Here is a 19,113-nt window from a genome sequence, read left to right on the forward strand (position 1 = left end):
AGAAGGGGATTCCCACATCCGAACCTCACCCTTCCCCCCCTGAGCAAGCATCCAACAGAGTGCCCCGGAAAAACCATTCCAACATGGCCGGTCGTCGCAGCTCTTCTGATCGCTCCCCTTGCCCCAAGCCGGGGGACTGGGGAGAGTGTTTAGTTCCTCATAGCCGTTTGATAGAGCTACAAACCCAAGGGTTTCTCCCACCGGCGTTCATGGTCCCCGTCCGAGCCGGAATAGCCACCTATAATGGCGGGGAACAAGCGGAGAGATCCCCTAATCCGTCTCCAGAGGAGCGAATATGCCTCATTCCGCATCTGTTAAGGGGCGTCGGGTTTCCTATTCATCCGTTCCTTCACAGGCTCCTGGCGTTCTACGGCCTCCAGTTGCACAACTTTACCCCAGCTTCCGTGCTACATATAGGAGGGTATGTCGCCCTTTGTGAGCTATTTCTAGGCTGTGAGGCTCATTTCGGTTTATGGAAGAAGTTGTTCTGCCTTGTCCCCCGCAACCAGGGAGAGTCCCTATGTCAAGTGGGCGGGGATGAAGTATGGCGTATCGCCAAGACCGGATACCTATCCGGCACTCCCAAAAAGGCACCAGAGAACTGGCCTTCAGAGTGGTTTTACATTGATGACGTCCCCCTTCCGGATCCAGTTCGGACAGGTCTCCCCAAGTTCAGTAACGCCCCGCCGAGGGCACGTCTAAGCTGGCGCCCCCGAGGCCCCTAAGAAGAGGATACCAGGGAAATATATTTCCTGATGAGCAGGATAAAGTCACTAGCCAGATCCGGACTGACGATAGTCGAGGTCATGGCAATATGGATAATGCGGGGAGCGAAACTGCTCCAATATCGGGGCAATCCCATGTGGCATTTCAATGGGGAAGACGATGCCACCCGTTGTGGCCGTGAGGGTCCGGACTCTGCCACTGCTTTGGCAAGGATACTATCCGACTTATACAAAGGATAAGAGGAAGACTTCCTTCACATCAAACCGCGGGACGTATTCTCCATGTACAATCCCCAAACTAGGTAAGTCGTCGTTCATTTTCCCGCTTAACTTATTATGGCGTTTTTCGCTAAGATTACCTGCCTCGATATTTCCGAGCAGGAACTGAGGAAGGCCGTAGAAGGAATCTCCAGCCCTTCCCGCAGCCAGAGGACCCCGAAAGGGCCCTGGATCCAGGACTCGAAGAAGATCCGGATACGACTGTGGAGTTTGTCAACGGGATCGGGCGAGCCATGACGGCGCCTCAGTGGCTATTACTGCCGATTATCCCGGACTGCTACCTACGTCACGTGTAAGCCAGGCCGAAGACTCGATCCTCCGAAGAGGACTCTTTCCTGATGTCATGCCTTATCCCTGAAGCATCGTGTTTTGGCAGAGATGACGATTGGAGCGCAGGGCCAAGCCCCTAGGGACCCATCGGCCACAGGCCTCCGGATTGGGTAGGCTCAAGAGGAAGGCGGTTAGGGCTGACACGCCTCTACAGAGGTAAGGAAACAACCTGTCATGTAATTATTGTTATTTGAAGTATAACAGCGCCCTTTACATCCTGGCAGGAAGAGGAGTATCCGGACTATTTCCGGGGATCCTACCAACCACGCCTCCACCAGTCGGGATCCAGAACCGACTTCGAGAGAGGAGGCGGACGTAGGGCCGATGCCGTATAGTCCTCCAATAGAGGACACCGATATGCTCTCTTCCACGAATTCCAAAGTAGAGAGCGCCATGAATCACCGGCGTCGACTGGCCGTGCTTCGCAACAACATCTTTTCCGAAGAGGCATTTAATGCTTTCAATTCGGGAGACGCATACATCCGGGCTTCTCAAGGCAGGCTTGCCCAGGCGATGGACCAGTATACCAAATATATATGGGTAAGAAAGTTTGATAAGCATGTATAGCAGTAATGGTTGGAACAACGGTTTTAAGGATCAATTTATGCGCAGGTTCTTGTAGATAAGAATGAGCAATTGTCTCGGGAGCTAGAGGAGTGCAAGACCCAACTGGGGCCTACGGTTTCCAAGCTAGAGGAATCCCAGAAGGCCTCATATGGTAACATTTATCTCGATTGTACGAAAATGTACCAGTTAGCAACTGGTTGGTATGACGAGTTTAACAGAAAATTCTGCAGATAACCCCGGAGTAAATCCGGAGGGCGGGAGAGATGACGAGTTGCATCTCCAGAGGCAACTAAAGGCTGGCGAGCACATTCTTACACAAGTTAGGCAGGAGAAGAATACTCTCCAAGATGCCAATGTTCGGCTGGACGTGGAATTGAAAGACGTCCGCGCGCAGCTGACAGACTCCATGAAGGAGAACAAAAGGCTTTGCCTCATCATTTATCGTAAGTGCCTAAACGAACTGTAGCATAGTTCGGCGAGGAAGTATATTGAAAGAGTTGTGCTTGTAGGAATGCTAATGGGTCGCCCTGAGGAGGAGATGCCCGCATGTGCAGGCGATTTACTGCAAGACCTCTCACAACTGCACGAGCGAGCTCGACAGGTGATGCAGGGCGTTGCGTAGGCTTTGTGGCCATCAAGCTTCCTACCGAATGGCATGGGGGAGCTTGTGGACATGCTTCAAGGAGCACGGCGACGCTTCCGTTGTGGAAGATGTCAGCCTGTCGGCAAGGTGCAAGAGAAGCATGGGCTATGGTGAAGACGCGCTACACCAAGCTGGACCCAAACCATATGGCCGAAGTCGGACCGGCAAGGCCAGATGGGCAAGAAATTCCCGTGAGTCTGGTATATGACCAGGTGGCGTTAGCCGCAAAGTATTCTCAATAGGATTGTAATCTAGATAGCCTGTTGGATGGTATAGAGGAGGAATATAGTCAGTCCAAGTGACTGTGTAATTCGATGGACATAAGTAGCCCCTAGCCAGATTAAAATCATTTGTCATGGCGAACCTTTTCGCTTCAGTCCCTGGATCCTACAGTCCGGGGTGTGTCCGAATACCCGCTCAGTTATACAAAACCGGAGTATGCGTGGAAACCAGGCTTAGGGGTCATAAGTGCTTGAACAGACAAGTACCCAACTAGTTATGTTATATTACATGGATAGTAAGAAACATCTTCCAGGGAGAATAGTTCCGTTAAGGGTTCCTTTCCCTGGGTAAGCATGCGACAAGGCACATGTCCGGACTGCAAACCATGGCACATGATACAAAACTTCTGGGAATATATGTTATGATAAACGAAGACATCTTTTGTTCACCGACCGAATATTCTCTTAAGGAAACTAGCTTTCGGCTTCACCCAGTCTGAGGTACACATTCGGCTGAACCGACATTAACAATCACAAAGGTGCTCCCCTTATGCCCTAGCCGAATTAACGGGAACGTAGGGCATAAACACAGGAGCCAGGCAACCCAGCTTGGCCACATCTTAAGTCATATCGATGCATATAATGGTGAAGAAAAGGCACACATGGAAAACGCATGTGTGATGGGCAAAAAGCCCTTTAGAGTAAGTTATGTTTAGCTTCCGTATAGGAAGCCCCCAGGTATTGCTTACACACATAGTGCAGCTGGAATAATCCGGGAGTCCGTACTGTATTAAATACTTGTGAAGAGAAAAAGATCGAGAAAGGAAGAGGGAGGGAGCATAATTAAAAAGGAGGAGGTAAGGAGACGAACACTGAGTTCGGCGCTAGGCGTAGAATCTCCGAGTCTGGCCACGTTCCATGGTTTCGGCTCGAGTCTGTTATCAGACGCATTACGTAAGCAGTACGCTCCTCCGGTGAGAACTTTGTTGATGACGAAGGGACCTTCCCACTTGGGTTTGAGCTTGTCCTTCTTCTTCTCCGGTAAGCGTAGAACGAGCTCGCCAATATTATAAGTTTTGGCCCGCACTTCTCTGCTTTGGTATCGTCAAGCCTGTTGCTGATAGAATGCGAAACGGGCCTTCACGACATCGCGCTCCTCCTCCAGGGCGTCCAAGTTATCCTACCGATCTAAATTGGCTTCCTTCTCTTCGTACATGCGTACGCGTGGCGAATCATGTATTATGTCGCAGGGTAGTACTGCTTCCGTGTCGTACACCATAAAAAATGGTGTATATCCGATGGTGCGATTCGGCATGGTCCTCAGCCCCCAGAGTACGGAGTCGAGCTCCTCGACCCAATGAGTGTCCGACTCTGTCAAGGATCGCACTAGTCTGGATTTGATGCCGCTCATGATGAGACCGTTTGCCCGTTCGACTTGGCCATTTGTTTGAGGATGGTAAACGGAAGCATAGTCGAGCTTAATGCCCATTTTGCCGCACCAAGCTTTCACTTCATCGGCTGTGAAATTTGAGCCATTATCGGTGATGATGCTATGGGGGACACCGTATCAGTGTACGACCCCGGATATAAAGTCTATTACTGGTCCAGATTCGGCCGTTTTCAATGGTTTGGCTTCTATCCATTTGGTGAACTTGTCTACCATGACCAATAAGTATTTTTTCTTATGGCTTCCCCCTTTAAGGGGTCCAACCATATCCAGCCCCCAGACCGCGAAGGGCCAAGTTATGGGGATTGTTTGGAGAGCGGTAGGGGGCATATGACTCTGATTGGCAAAGAGCTGGCAACCGACGCAGTGTTGGACAAGGTCCTGTGCGTCTGCTCGGGCCGTCGGCCAATAGAAACCTGTACGGAAGGCCTTGCTGACTAGTGCTCGAGCCGCGGCGTGGTGCCCGCCCAGTCCGGCATGGATTTCAGCCAAGAGCTGCCGCCCTTCCTCTTCGGAGATGCACCTTTGGAGCACTCCGGTCGCACTTTTCTTATAAAGTTCCCCTTCATGGACTTTGTAAGCTTTAGAACACCGGATGATGAAGCATGCTTCATTTTGATCTTCGAGGAGCTCCTGCCTATTTAGGTAGGCCAAGAAAGGCTCAGTCCATGGGGGCGATGACAGTCATTATTTCATGGGCTGACGATGTTATTTCGGTGGTAGAGCCTCCGATTATGTCTGATAGTTCGGAATCTGGGGATGTATTCGGAACCGTGCTGGTATTGCCGGACTCCCCTTCCCATACCACGGACGGCTTGAACAGCCTTTCCAGGAATATGTTAGGTGGGACAGGGTCGCATTTAGCGCCGATGCGGGCAAGGACATCTGCCGCTTGATTGTTTTCTCGAGCCACATGGTGGAATTCGAGCCCCTCGAACCGAGCTGACATTTTAAGGACGGCATTACGGTAGGCCACCATTTTCGGATCCTTGGCATCAAAGTCTCCGTTTATTTGTTATATAGCGAGGTTTGAATCCCCGCGTACCTCTAGGCGTTGAATGCCCATAGAGACTGCCATCCGAAGACCGTGTAACAGAGCCTCATATTCGGCTGCATTGTTGGAGTCTATGTATAATATTTGGACGACGTATTGGACCGTGTCTCTGGTGGGAGACGTCAGGACTACGCCTGCTCCCAATCCGGCCAGCATTTTAGAGCCGTCGAAGTGCATGATCCAGTTAGAGTACGCGCCGTAGTCTTTAGGGAGTTTGGCTTCCGTCCATTCAGCGACAAAGTCAGCTAATACTTGCGACTTGATAGCCCACCGAGGCTTGTATGTTATGTCGAACGGAAGGAGCTTGATGGCGCATTTAGCGATCCGGCCCATGGCATCACGGTTATTTATTATATCGTTTAGTGGTACTTCGGAGGCCACCGTAATCGAACACTCTTGAAAGTAGTGTCGTAGCTTTCGGGATGCCATGAAGACCGCATATGCTATTTTTTGATAGTGTGGGTATTGGGATTTGCATGGGGTGAGGACCGTGGATACATAATAAACTGGCTTTTGTAGCGGGAATTTGTATCCGTCAACCTCTCGTTCAACGACGAGTACTGCGCTTACAACTTGATGTGTTGCAGCTATGTACAGCAGCATAGGTTCGCCGATATTTGGCGTTGTTAGGACTGGATTATTTGCCAATAAGGTCTTTATTTCATTGAGTCTGGCCGTGGCTGCATCTGTCCACACGAGTGTTCGGTGCGCCGAAGAAGGCGGTAAAGAGGTAATGCCTTTTCTCCTAACCTGGAGATAAAGCGGCTCAAAGCAGCCACACATCCAGCTAGTTTCTGGATGTGTTTGAGGTCTGTTGGTATAGTCAACTGCGACAAAACTCGGATTTTTGCCGGATTAGCTTCAATTCCTCTATTAGAAACGATGAAGCCCAGCAGTTTTCTAGAGGGGACACCGAAAACGCATTTCTCTGGATTCAGCTTGATGTCTTATGTTTGGAGGTTGTCGAACATAAGCCTCAAGTCATCTATTAGGGTTTCGACGTGTCTTGTTTTTTGACTACGTCGTCCACGTATGCCTCCATTGTTTTGCCGATTTGCTTTTCCAGGCATGTTTGAATCATGCGTTGGTAGGTTGCGCCGGCATTCTTAAGCCCGAAAGGCATAGTGTTGAAGCAGAAAGGGCCATATGGCGTTATGAAAGCTGTTGCAGCTTGGTCGGACTCTGCCATCTTTATTTGATGGTATCCAGAGTATGCGTTGAGGAAACACAGCGAGTCGTGTCCTGCTGTGGCGTCGATGATTTGATCAATGCGAGGGAGGGGAAAGGGATCCTTGGGCAAGCTTTGTTGAGGTCTTTGAAGTCGATGCACATGCGCCAGGATTTGTCCTTCTTTGGTACCATTACCAAGTTTGCCAGCCAATACGGATGTTTGATATCTCTGATGAATCCGGCCTCAAGTAGCTTGGCTAGCTCTTCCCCCATGGCTTGCCGTTTGGGCTCTGAAAATTGCCTTAGGGTCTGTTTAACAGGTTTGTATCCCTTTAGTATGTTAGGGCTATGTTCGGCCAATTCGCGCGGGATGCCCGACATGTCCGATGGGTGCCAGGCAAAAATGTCCCAATTCTCGCGTAAGAAGTCTCGCAGTGCAGCGTCTATAACGGGGCTCAACTGTGTCCCGATGGAAGCTGTCTTCGTGGGGTCCGTTGGGTGGACTTGGAATTTGACTATCTCATCTGCGGGTTTAAATGAGGTGGAATTGGGTCGCTTGTCGATTATCACGTCGTCCCTGTCCACGGTGGCACGCAGTGTTGTTAATTCTTCTGCTGCTAGGGCTTTGGATAATGCTTCCAAGGCTAGTGCTGCGGTTTTGTTTTCGGCGCGGAGTGCGACGTCCGGATCACTAGCTAGAGTGATGATTCCATTGGGTCCGGGCATTTTAAGCTTCATGTACTCGTAATGGGGTATAGCTTGAAAGCTTGCAAACGCGTCCTGCCCTAGAAGGGCATGGTATCCGCTGCTGAAAGGAGCCACTTGGAATGTGATTTCTTTGGACCTGTAATTCTCTGGGGTGCCGAATACCACATCGAGTGTGATTTTCCCCGCACACCATGCTTCCCGACTAGGGATAATTCCCTTGAAGGTTGTGCCGCTTTGTTCAATGCAGCCTTTATCAATTTCAATCTTCTTGAGTGTTTCTTCGTAGATCAAGTTTAATCCGCTTCCGCCGTCCATGAGTACTTTAGTGAGCCGAAAGCCGTCCACTATTGGGCTAAGGACCAAAGCGGCTGGTGCCCGGATGGTCTGGAACTGGGTTCGTCACTGGCATTGAAAGTTATAGCAGTGTCGTTCCACGGATTTATTTTTGCCACATGGCAGATTTCCGCGGAGCTTCGATGAGTTCGCTTTCGCCTATTGTTTGAGGCGAAAGTCTTGAAGACTGTTAGTACTGTATTGTGTTCCTTGGCGGGATGTTGTTCTGCTTTATGGCTTTCAAGGAGATCCTCGCCACTTTTTGCTACCTGCCGGAGTATCGAACATGCCCTAAGGCTATGGGTTGGTGTTGCACCCGGCGTACTGTGAAGCTTACATGGCCCATTGAGCCATTCTTCCAATACGGTTCCACGCCCTGGGGCGGGTTTTGGTTTCTTGGGAATTGAATTGGTCGACTTACGAGAGTTTGGCCGTTTAGTTCGGATAAAGGTTCTGGTGAGGGCCGTACTATCCCAAAATTTTGTTTGGGTCTTCCAGGCGCTTTCCATCGCACAGTACTTCTGTACTATGGTTGCCAAGTCCGCAAAGTGTACTATGTCACAACGGCTTATAGCATTAAGGAGTCCTTTGTTCGTGCAGTTTTTGCAGAAAAGTGAGACTACGTCCTCCTTGTGGCAGTCCTCGACCTTGTTAAGCGCAAGGAGGAATCTGGCCCAGTAACGGTGTACCGTCTCCTGGGGCTCTTGCCTGATGCGGGAGAGACGGTTTAAGTTTGAGTGAGTGTCATTGGCTGAATCCGGATTTTGATCCGATCTAACACCCGGGGGCACGGAAGGTTCCGAGCTTGATAGGTCGGAATCCGGAGTATTACCCAATCTCTTCGGCCCAATGCCCGATTCTAAGTCTGGGACCCGGGTCATGTCTTTCTTTGAGTAGGTGTTCGGCTCACTGAGTTCGATGATCCAGACATAATTCGTCCTCAAAGTTGAGGGGCAACCCGTGTGTGGTTCTTCCACTACCGCTATCTCATGGGTGGCCGGCGGGGATCTAACGTCCCTTTGGTCGGGTTTAAGCCCAATCCGGTCATAGTCCGTAGCGACTCCCAAAGCGGCGATGCGATCCAAGAGCTCATTAAGGGAGGAGAGCTCAATCGGATCCATCTTTTCAGCAAGCTCCAAATTGATGCGAAGGTTATGCGTGACGACCCGAGAGGCCATCGTTGGCGCGACAACCGATGGGGCGGCCATAATGAAGCCGCCAAGTCGGAGAGTTTGGCCTACAGCTAGCGCTCCCCCAGAGGTGATGTCGTCCTTGACAACGAGACGAGTCATCAAGCCTTACAGCGACGACACAGAGGAACTCTCAATGAAAGCACCAATGTCGGTGTCAAAACCAGCGGATCTCGGGTAGGGGGTCCCGATCTGTGCGTCATAGGCTGATGGTAACAGGAAGCAAGGGACACAATGTTTACCTAGGTTCGGGCCCTCTCGATGGAGGTAAAACCCTACTTCCTACTTGATTAATATTGAAGATGTGAGTAGTACAAGAGTAGATCTACCACGAGATCGTAGAGGCTAAACCTTAAGAGCTAGCCTATGACGGTATGATTGTAATTGTGATCGGCCTTCTAAGGACCATCCTCTCCGGTTTATATAGACACCGGAGAGGGCTAGGGTTTACATCGGTTACAAGGAAGGAAACATAATATCTGGATCGCCAAGCTTACTTTCCACGCAAAGGAGAGTCCCATCCGGACACGGGCCGAAGTCTTGAGTCTTGTATCTTCACGCTTCAATAGTCTGGACGATGTATATAGTCCGGCAGTCCGGATACCCCCTAATCCATGACTCCCTCACCCGTGTCCAGCCCCCTCGCGTGATGCTCCCGAGGGGAGGTGTTACGATGAGGCCAGACACTGAGCTCTGGGCTCCCTGAGGTTGATACGGCCATGGGCCGCCCTCAGTTGTTTATCACGAGCGCGGAGCATAGTGCTTCCGTATGTTTATGGGCATAGCTGCTCCTCGGCAGTGTCGTCAGCCAGCGCGGAGCATGGTGCTTCCAATGGTGCATGGGAGGGGGGGCCCTCCGGAGGAGCCCCTGGGGCGTGTACAGCCCCGCCCTGACACGTGGCTTGCACGGCAGGCTAAACGAGGTGTATATGGGCACTCGTGAGCCAGTGCGGGACTCACGTGGCCCTACCTCAAGGCGGGTTGTGCCTGGTCTTGGATCTTCAACAGCTGTGTGTTCCTGCAAGATGGTTAGATACAAATGCTCTGCGTCCTCAGGTCCCGACCCTCGAGCGAGCTCAGCCGCCGCTGGTATGCCAGGTCGCGATGCCGTGGTCAAGGCCAGGGGGTGAGGGCTGGAGAGCCAGTAAGAGCTCCTGAGTCGTGATGCTCAGGAGCCCCCCTTTTTATGCGCAAGCGATTTGGATGAGAGAGAGGAGGCCCGTGGTAGGCGGCAAGTGACAATCACAGGCAGGTTAGGCATGGAAGGCAAATCAGCTTAGATAAACGCAAGGTGGATACACGCCACTGGGTCTGGCCCGAGCGGCTTGGGGATGATGCAGCCCGAGGGGCGCCCCCAGCAAAGTAAACTGAAGACATAAGAAAAAGATACATGCCATAGGGACAGACCCACTTGACCTGGGAATGATGCAGCCCTGAGGGCGCTCCCAGCTGAAATGAACCTGGAAGATGTCACCTGGTACCGTTGTAGGAGGGGTGTTGGAGTAGCTGAGGATGCGCAGTGAAGAGGCTATCCCTCACGAGCCGCTGGAGCCCCGAGTGTCGGTGTCAAAATCGGCGGATCTTGGGTAGGGGGTCCCGAACTGTGCATCTAAGGCTAATGGTAACAGGAGGCTGGGGACACGATGTTTACCCAGGTTTGGGCCCTCTCGATGGAGGTAATACCCTACTTCCTGGTTGATTGATCTTGATGATATGAGTATTACAAGAGTTGATCTACCACGAGATCATAGAGGCTAAACCCTAGAAGCCAGCCTATGGTATGATTGTTGTTGTCCTACGGACTAAACCCTTCGGTTTATATAGACACCGGAGGGGGCTAGGGTTACACAGAGTCGGTTACAGAGAAGGAGATCTACATATCCGGATTGCCAAGCTTGACTTCCATGCAAAGGAGAGTCCCACCCGGACATGGGACGAAGTCTTCAATCTTGTATCTTCATAGTCCAACAGTCCGGCCAAAGTATATAGTCCGGCTGTCCGAGGACCCCCTAATCCAGTACTCCCTCAGTAGCCCCTGAACCAGGCTTCAATGAGAGTGTAGCGCACAGATTGTCTTCGGCATTGTAAGGAAGGTTCTCCTCCAAATCCAGAGTACCTGTTATAACGAGTAGTGTCCGACTTCACATTAATGTTGCACTCCTCGGCTTCTGTGCTTAAATAATGGCCATCTCCACGTGTCAAGTGAATGTGAGAAGTCAGGGCATTTTTACATTTGCCACCCTGACCATGTAAGTAAAATGTTTATTTAAGGAGACGGGGATCCTCAGATCCACATCACACCATCCTCCCCCAGCGAGTATCCACCAGAGCGCGCCCGGAAGAAACCATCCCATCATGGCCGGTCTACGCAGCCCCTCCTCTTGCTCCCGTAGCACTAAGCCAGGCGATTGGGAGAAGTGTTCCGTCTATCATAGTTGATTGGTAGAGTTGCAGATTCGGGGGTTTCTCCCGCCTGCATACATGGTCCCGGTCCGAGTCGGACTAGCCACTTACAATGGCGGGGAGCAAGCGGAGAGTTTTCCCAACCCATCCAAGGGGGAGTGGGTATGCCTTGTCCCCTACTTGCTGAGGGGACTCGGATTTCCAATCCATCCGTTCCTCCGCGGGCTTCTGGAGTTCTACAACCTCCAGCTGCATAACTTCACTCCTGCCTCCATACTACACATCGCTGGTTATGTCGCCTTCTGCAAGCTATTTCTAGCCTATGAAGCTCATTTCGAGCTATGGAAGAGGCTATTCTGCCTCGTACCCCGCACTCAGGAGGGGTTGATATATCAAGTGAGCGGAGCCCAAATATGGCGCATCGCCGGGACCGGATACTTGTTCGGTACTCCGAAGAAGACATCCGAAGACTGGCCTTCGGAGTGGTTTTACATGGATGATGTCCCGCTTCCGGATCCTATCCGGATGGGCCTTCCTGAGTTTGCTAATGCCCCATTGAAGAAACACCACAACTGGCGCCCTCGGAGCCCCCAGGAGGAAGACAACAGAGAGGTCCTTTACCTAATGGACAGGATAAAAATGCTGGCCAAATCAAGACTGACAATAATCAAGGTTATGTCAATTTGTATAACGCGGGGGGTGCAACCACTTTAGTATCGGGGGAAACACATGAGACGATGCCACCCGCTGCAGTCGTAAAGGCCCGGACTCTGCCGCCGCTCTGGCAAAGATACTGTCTGATTTGTTCAAATGAGAAGAAGAGGAGTTCATCTATATTAAGCCACAGGATGGATTCCCCATGTACAACCCCCCAAGCTGGGTGAGATGCAATCCTTTACTCCCGTCCTTCCCGCATCCTTTATCATAAATATTTACCTTGGTAATTCATAGTAGGAACTGCGAAAAGCTGTGAGGGAGATCCATAGCCCGTCTCCATAGCCAGAGGACCCCAACCGGGCCCTCGACCCCGGACTTGAAGAGGATCCGGACGTATTTGTGGAGCTCGTTGACAGGAAGTTCTATCAGCTGAGCTGTGAAGGTGCCTTGGTGGCCATCATAGCCGATTACCCAGGCCTACTCCCTGCATCGCATGTAAGCAAACCAGAGTCCCAACTTATGAAAAGGATACCTTCTTTGCACCTTACCCACCGCGCACATATTGTGACTTACAGGGAAGGCCATCGGAGCACCGCGCCGAACCCGAGGTGACTCGCCAACAACGGGCACCGAAGCCGGGTAGGCTCAAAAGGAAGGCGGCCAGGACTGAGACGCTGTCGCAGAGGTATGATTAAAACCTGCTCCGTGATTATCGTCTTTTAAAATATAATAATGCCCTTGGTCCCTAGCAAGAAAACCGCTCGCCGGATTATATTCGGAGAGCCTGCCGGTCACGCCTCCACCAGCCGGACTCCAAGGCCTGACTCAAGGGAGGAGATTAACGCGGGGACAACGCCGGATGGTCCTCCGACAGAGGATGCAGATAGATTATCCGCTACAAACTCCGAAGTGGAGAGCGCCATGAATCACAGGCGCTGATGGGCCACACTACGCGAGCCTAATTTCTCTAAAGAGGCGTTTAATGCCTTCAACTCAGGGGACGTGTACATCCGAGCTGCTCAAGATGGATTCGCAAGAGCCACGGACCAGTATGTAAAGGATATACGGGTAAGAAAATTTGATAAGTATGTATATCAATAGCCCCTGAGACTTGAAACAGTTGGCACAACTGATTTAAGGATCATTGTATGCCTAGGTTCTTACAGAGAAGAATGCCCAGCTGTCGAAAGAGCTGGAGGAGTGCAAAACCCAGCTAAGGGCCGCAGTTGCTGAAATAGAGGAATCCAAGAAGGCCTCATGTGGTAATACTTGTCTTGAAAATGTATTTACATGTACAAGTGAGTATTCAGCATGCTTTGCAAATCTAACAATAGATTATGCAGAAAATCCCGGAGTGAATCCGGAGATATTACAAGAGGTTTAGCAATATGCTAAACAACAGCGAGAGGCCGGCGAGCGAGTGCTTACACGGTTTATTCGGGAGAAAAATGAGCTCCAGGATGCCCATACCCGGTTGGGAGTTGAACTGGGAGATATTCGGGCCCAACTCGCGGACTCCGTAAAGGAGAATAAGAGGCTTTGAAGCGACATTTTTAGTAAGTGCTCGAATGAACCTTTATACAGTTCGGCAAAGAAGCGTGCTAACATAATTATGTCTGTACGTATGCTGACAGGTCGTCCTAAAGAGGAGATGCCCTGATCCGCAGGTGATCTACTGCCGGAGCTCTCTCAACTGCACGAACAAGATCGGCAGGTGATGCACGGTATTGCCCAGGCCTTGTGGACCTCCGCCTCCCTGCCTGGAGGCATGGGGTAGCTTGTAGAGATGCTCAAGGGAGCGTGACAGCACTTCCGTTTATGGAAGATGTCAGCCTACCGACAAGGTGCAAGGGAAGCCTGGGCCATGGTGTCACGCCCAATATGCGACCCTATCCAAAAGGAACTCGAAGGTCCCACCAAGGATAGACCCGCATATTGAAACGCTTTTGCAAGGTGGATATCATTACATCAACATTACATAATAGATGGGGATACATACAAGAGGCATACAATGCCACACGAATACAGCATCACAATACATAAGAACATCATCCGACTACGGATGAAACACAAACAGAAACTCAAACGACATCCACCCTGCTAGCCCAGGCTGCCGACCTGGAACCTATCCCCTGATCGAAGAAGCAGAAGAAGAACTCAACGCAAGCAAGCATCGCTCTCGCGTCAGGACCATCGCATAACCTGTACCTGCAACTATTGTTGTAGTAATCTGTGAGCCACGAGGACTCAGCAATCCCATTACCATGGGTATCAAGACTAGCAAAGCTTAAAGGGAAGGAAGGGGTAAAGTGGTGAGGCTGCCGTAGCGACTAAGCGTATATGGTGGCTAACATACGCAAATAAGAGCGATAACAGAGCAAGCGGAACGGTCGTGAAACTAGCAATGATCAAGAAGTGATCCTGAACTCCTACTTATGTCAAACATAAACCAGAAACCGTGTTCACTTCCCGGACTCCGCCGAAAAAAGACCATCACGGCTACACACATGGTTGATGCGTTTTAATTCGGATCTGGTGTCAAGTTATCGACAACCGGACATTAACAAATTCCCATCTGCCTATAACCGCAGGCACGACTTTCGAAAGTTTAAACCCTGCAGGGGTGTCCAACTTAACCCATGATAAGATCTCGCGATCAACAAAGGATATACCTTCTCCTAGGAAGACCCGATCAGACTCGGAATCCCGGTTTACAAGACATTTCGACAATGGTAAAACAAGACCAGCAAAGCCGCCCGGATGTGCTGACAAATCCCGATAGGAGCTGCACATATCTCGTTCTCAAGGCACACCGGATAAGCAAAGCGTATAGGAACCGACGTAATCCAAGTTGCCAAGGAATGGTCCCGCACGGTGCTCTAGTATGGACCAACACTCGGAGGAGCACTGGCCCGGGGGGGGGGGGGTAAAATAAATATAGAGAGCGCGACTCCCAAGGGAAAAAGCGCTAGGTGAGGCAAATGGTAAAACCAAGGTTGGGCCTTGCTGGAGGAGTTTTATTCAAAGCAAACTGTCAAGGGGGTCCCATAAATCACCCAACCACGTAAGGAACGCAAAATCCGGGAACATAACACCGGTATGACGGAATCTAGGGCGACAAGAGTGGAACAAAACACCAGGCATAAGGCCGAGTCTTCCACCCTTTACCAAGTATATATATGCATTAATAATATAAGAGATATTGTGATATCCCAACATAAACATGTCCACCAAGGAGCAATCTTCAACTTCACCTGCAACTAGCAATGCTATAAGAGGGCTGAGCAAAGCGGTAACATAGCCAAGCAACGGTTTGCTAGGAAGGGTGTCAAAGGTTAGAGGTTCATGCCAATTTGGGATGGCTTGATGAGCAAAAGATAGGTGACGCAGCATAGCGATAGAACGAAGCAACTAGCATAGCAATGATAGTAGTGAGATCCAGGGTAGTGGTCATCTTGCCTAAAATCCCGCAAAGAAGAAGAACGAGTCCATGAAGAAGACGAACGGATCAAGCCACGAAGACGAACCAAGCGTAGACGAACGAATCCTCACGATCGCAACGAAACAGGAACTATCGAGAAGAAACACACAACATGGTAAACACACCACACATGAACAAGCCATGATGCACAACAAGCATGATGCATAACAAGGCTACATGAAGCTACCATGGCAAGAGATGATGCAAACAAGAGCAACACATCAAGACAAGTTTAAATGAGGCCGGGAACAACATATAACAATTCCGGTAAGTCCTCATATGCAAGTTTCGAAATTGGTCCAGATCTGAATAAACCTTATGTTCAAGTTGTTAAACAGCAAGTTAAGATGCACCAAGATGATCTACATGAGATTCTAGTCAAGTTACATATAGAGTTCATTTAATTCGGAGTTACGGCCTAGAAGATGTGAGCAAACAAGTCAAACATGGCATTGATGCAAAATGCACCCAAACATCAAGCAAACACCTCAGAACAAGGATGCAACATGATAAAATGAAACTACATGCAAAATCAAGCAAGTTTCATATAGAGCACACTCAAAACGGAGCAACGGTTCAACACACACACTATACAAGTTATAGCAACAATCTGTCCAAAACAGCAACTAGGCAAATTGCAAGCATCAAAACATCATGCTACAATACCACAATATGAAAACAAAAGGCATGGGCATGATTTACAGGTAAAGCATAACAAAACATGAACACTGAGCTATCTCCAGAAATCACTAGCACAAGCTCAAACACACATGGCAAGATTGCAAACGATAATAGTTTCAGACTTTGCAGAAAGTAACATTAGGTTGCAATGTTCAGAGCTATCAAACAACATGCTACAGGAACTTATCATGGCAAACAAAGGCATGGCATGATACTACTAAATGCATAGAACAAAAGTCCCTTACTGACCATGAGCCAAAAAGGATCGGAAAATATGATGGCACCCATGTAAACATGGCAAGTTATAATACAGATTCGTACATGGCAGGAACAACAATAAGTAGGCATGTTGGTGAGCTTGTACCAGTCACCACAAAGCAATACATGGCATGGCAAGGCAACCAACAGTAAGAAGGCATGTTTAAGAAGCTAGGCATGGAAAGAGCAAGTTCATAGGGTGCATGGAACACTAGCAACAATCATGGCAACAACTGAACTTAATGTTAATAGGCTGACGGCAACATTATTTAGCAACTTTGGAGCAAGATATGAACAAGCTACAGCAAGCTATAAATGCAACCAGGGGCATGGATGGATAGAGCATGACATGTGGAACAAAACACCCTTTGTGAACATCTCCAGATTATGCATAGAATGACTTGTAGCAGCAGGTTTACATAGCATCACGAAATAACAGATTCAGCCTAGCAAAACAGCAACAGCGAGTACACTACTTAACAAGCTCGATTCACTCACCACAAGTCATTGCATGACAAGATAAGCATAGCCTCAGCAAGAAGACATGTTTATGAAGCTAACCAAGTCAAGAACAAGTTCATAGCATGCAAGGATCAATTACAACAACCTTGGCAAAATTGAATAACATGTAAACAATCTGCCAGGAAACATTTTGTAGCAAAAGTAGAGCACGAAAATGACATGCTAGACTACTCCATAATTGCAAGTAGGGGCATTAATGGCTAGAGCATAACCATATGTTCAAAACATCCTTACTGAAGTATCTCAAAATAAGCATGGATCTCTCTGTAGCATCATATTTACATGGCATCAAAATAATAGCAGAACAGAGACTAAAATCAGCAACATCACGAAGCCTAGTTTGCATGCTTGTGCTAGTCACCACATTGATCACAAAAACACATGGTAAGCACCTCTGTAAAGAATACATGGCATAGATCAAAACACATGTAGACATCAACCTCATAGGATGCACACATCAAACATGGCAAAAACGACAAATGAGCATGTTCTGTTAACAGACAACAGACAACATCATATAGCACTCTTGCAATGATGATTCAGGCATCAAGATGAGCTCAAATGAACATGATGCAATGGAATGAAATTAAGTACCCGTTGAGGCGAACAATTTGATATATTACACGCACGAAACGGAGCTACGGATGCAGAGTTACAGCAGGTCGAACATGCACACATATTATGAGTTTTTGAGGACTTGGCAGTTTTCTGGAAAAAAAACAGAACGCGCGTTGGCTAACTAAAGTGTGCTCGGGCGGGGAATAGCGGGCACCTCACCAAGTGGGCTCGGCCCAGACGGGAAGAAGATGGGCTGGGCCGGGGAGGAGGTGGCCCACGCGGGGTCCACGAGCGGCGCACAGGAGGAGCAGCTCCTCTGCTCGCTCCCGAGCACGGTCATGTCGGCGGCGGTGAGGAGGATGGCGACGATGGAGGGCGCTCCGATGTCGGGGACGACCAGCGGGGAACAGGGACGGGCGGATCTGGCCTGGGTCGTCGCGGGGACGCCGGATCAGGCAAGAAGAGGGGCCGGCGACGAGATAGGTGGGCGGCGGCGCGACCTGCACTGAGAGAGAGAGATGGTGAGACGGCGAGGGGGAGAAGGAAGGAAAGGAGAGGGGCTGGCGAGGTCCTAGCCTCGCGGAGGACGGCGGCGGAGCGGAGGAGCTCCTGGCGAGGCGGCGGGGACGGCTGCCGGCGGCGGGGTTGGGACGGCGCTGGAGTAGGAGGGTTCAGGGACGAGCTGGGGTCGCGGGCTCGTGGACGGGGCCCGATGGTCTTGGCGGGCCCTCCCCGGGCCTTGGCGGGCTGCGGCGAGGGGAACTGCCAGGGGGGCGCTGGGAGGCTGCGTGGCGACGTGGGAGAGGCCGAAGGGCGCTGGCGGGGCGAGGTGGCGCGCGCTGGTTGGTCCGGGCATGGTGGCGGCAGCGCCAAGTGGCGGCGGGGCTGTGGTCGGGCGCGGATCCTGAGGAGGGTGGCGGCGGGACAGAGGTAGGGGAAGGCTAGGGGGTAGGTTAGCCCAAAAATGGAGAGGGGTGTGTCCATTTATAGCAGGTAAGCTAGGTTAGGGGGGTTTTGAGGGCTTTCGGAGCCCTCCGATCATGATCCGATGGCTTCGGTCGGAGGGGGGGGGGTTGGATGGCTAGGAGGGATTAGTGGGCTGTGTAGATGGGCTAGGCCATAAGGAGAGAAGAGATAGCAGCCCGGCACGGGTTTTCGGAGACCGAAAACACCCGACGAATAAACCGGCAAAGGTGCCGCTACAGATGACGGTTGGGCTACCAAACGAACTCCGAATGCGACGAAATTTGGCAGGCAGTCTGTCTACACTATAATAAGACCGCTGGCCAAGTATCATCCCATTCCGAGAGCATTTTTATGCCACTAATAAATTATATTTCGGAGGTGCCGCGGGCGCGTGCAAGTGTGTCTGGACTCCGAACGGACAACGGAGAGAACCGGCGGAACCCGAACGGATGCAAGTTGTGAAAAACATGCAGATGAAATGCAGATGATGACATGGCAAAATGCAACACGCAAGCAAATGTCATGTCAACAACGACGAATAACTGGCAGATACCTGGCGCATCGAAACCGGGGCGTTACAACACTCCTCCACTAACAAGAGATCTCGTCCCGAGATCTTAGGATCGAGATGGAAGGGAAAAGGGAATGAGGTGAAACAAGAACTCAAGAAAAGAAGCAAAGAACCGAGATCATTCGAGAGGAAGAGAGGAACGACGAGAATGACAAGAATCGAAAGATCACGGAATCAGATAGACTATGAAACTACTCTGGTTAGAACGAGATAAGAAACGACTAAGACTGAAAGAATTTAGGCAGCACTCCGGTTGAACAAGGAAAGAAATAGAACACGAACTTCACAAGATGGAATATCACTTGACGTCATAAGCAACGCAATACCTCCGGGCGAATTGAAAGAATTG

This window comes from Triticum dicoccoides, chromosome 6B, assembly GCF_002162155.2.
Source record: "Triticum dicoccoides isolate Atlit2015 ecotype Zavitan chromosome 6B, WEW_v2.0, whole genome shotgun sequence".
NCBI classification, from domain to species: domain Eukaryota; kingdom Viridiplantae; phylum Streptophyta; class Magnoliopsida; order Poales; family Poaceae; genus Triticum; species Triticum dicoccoides.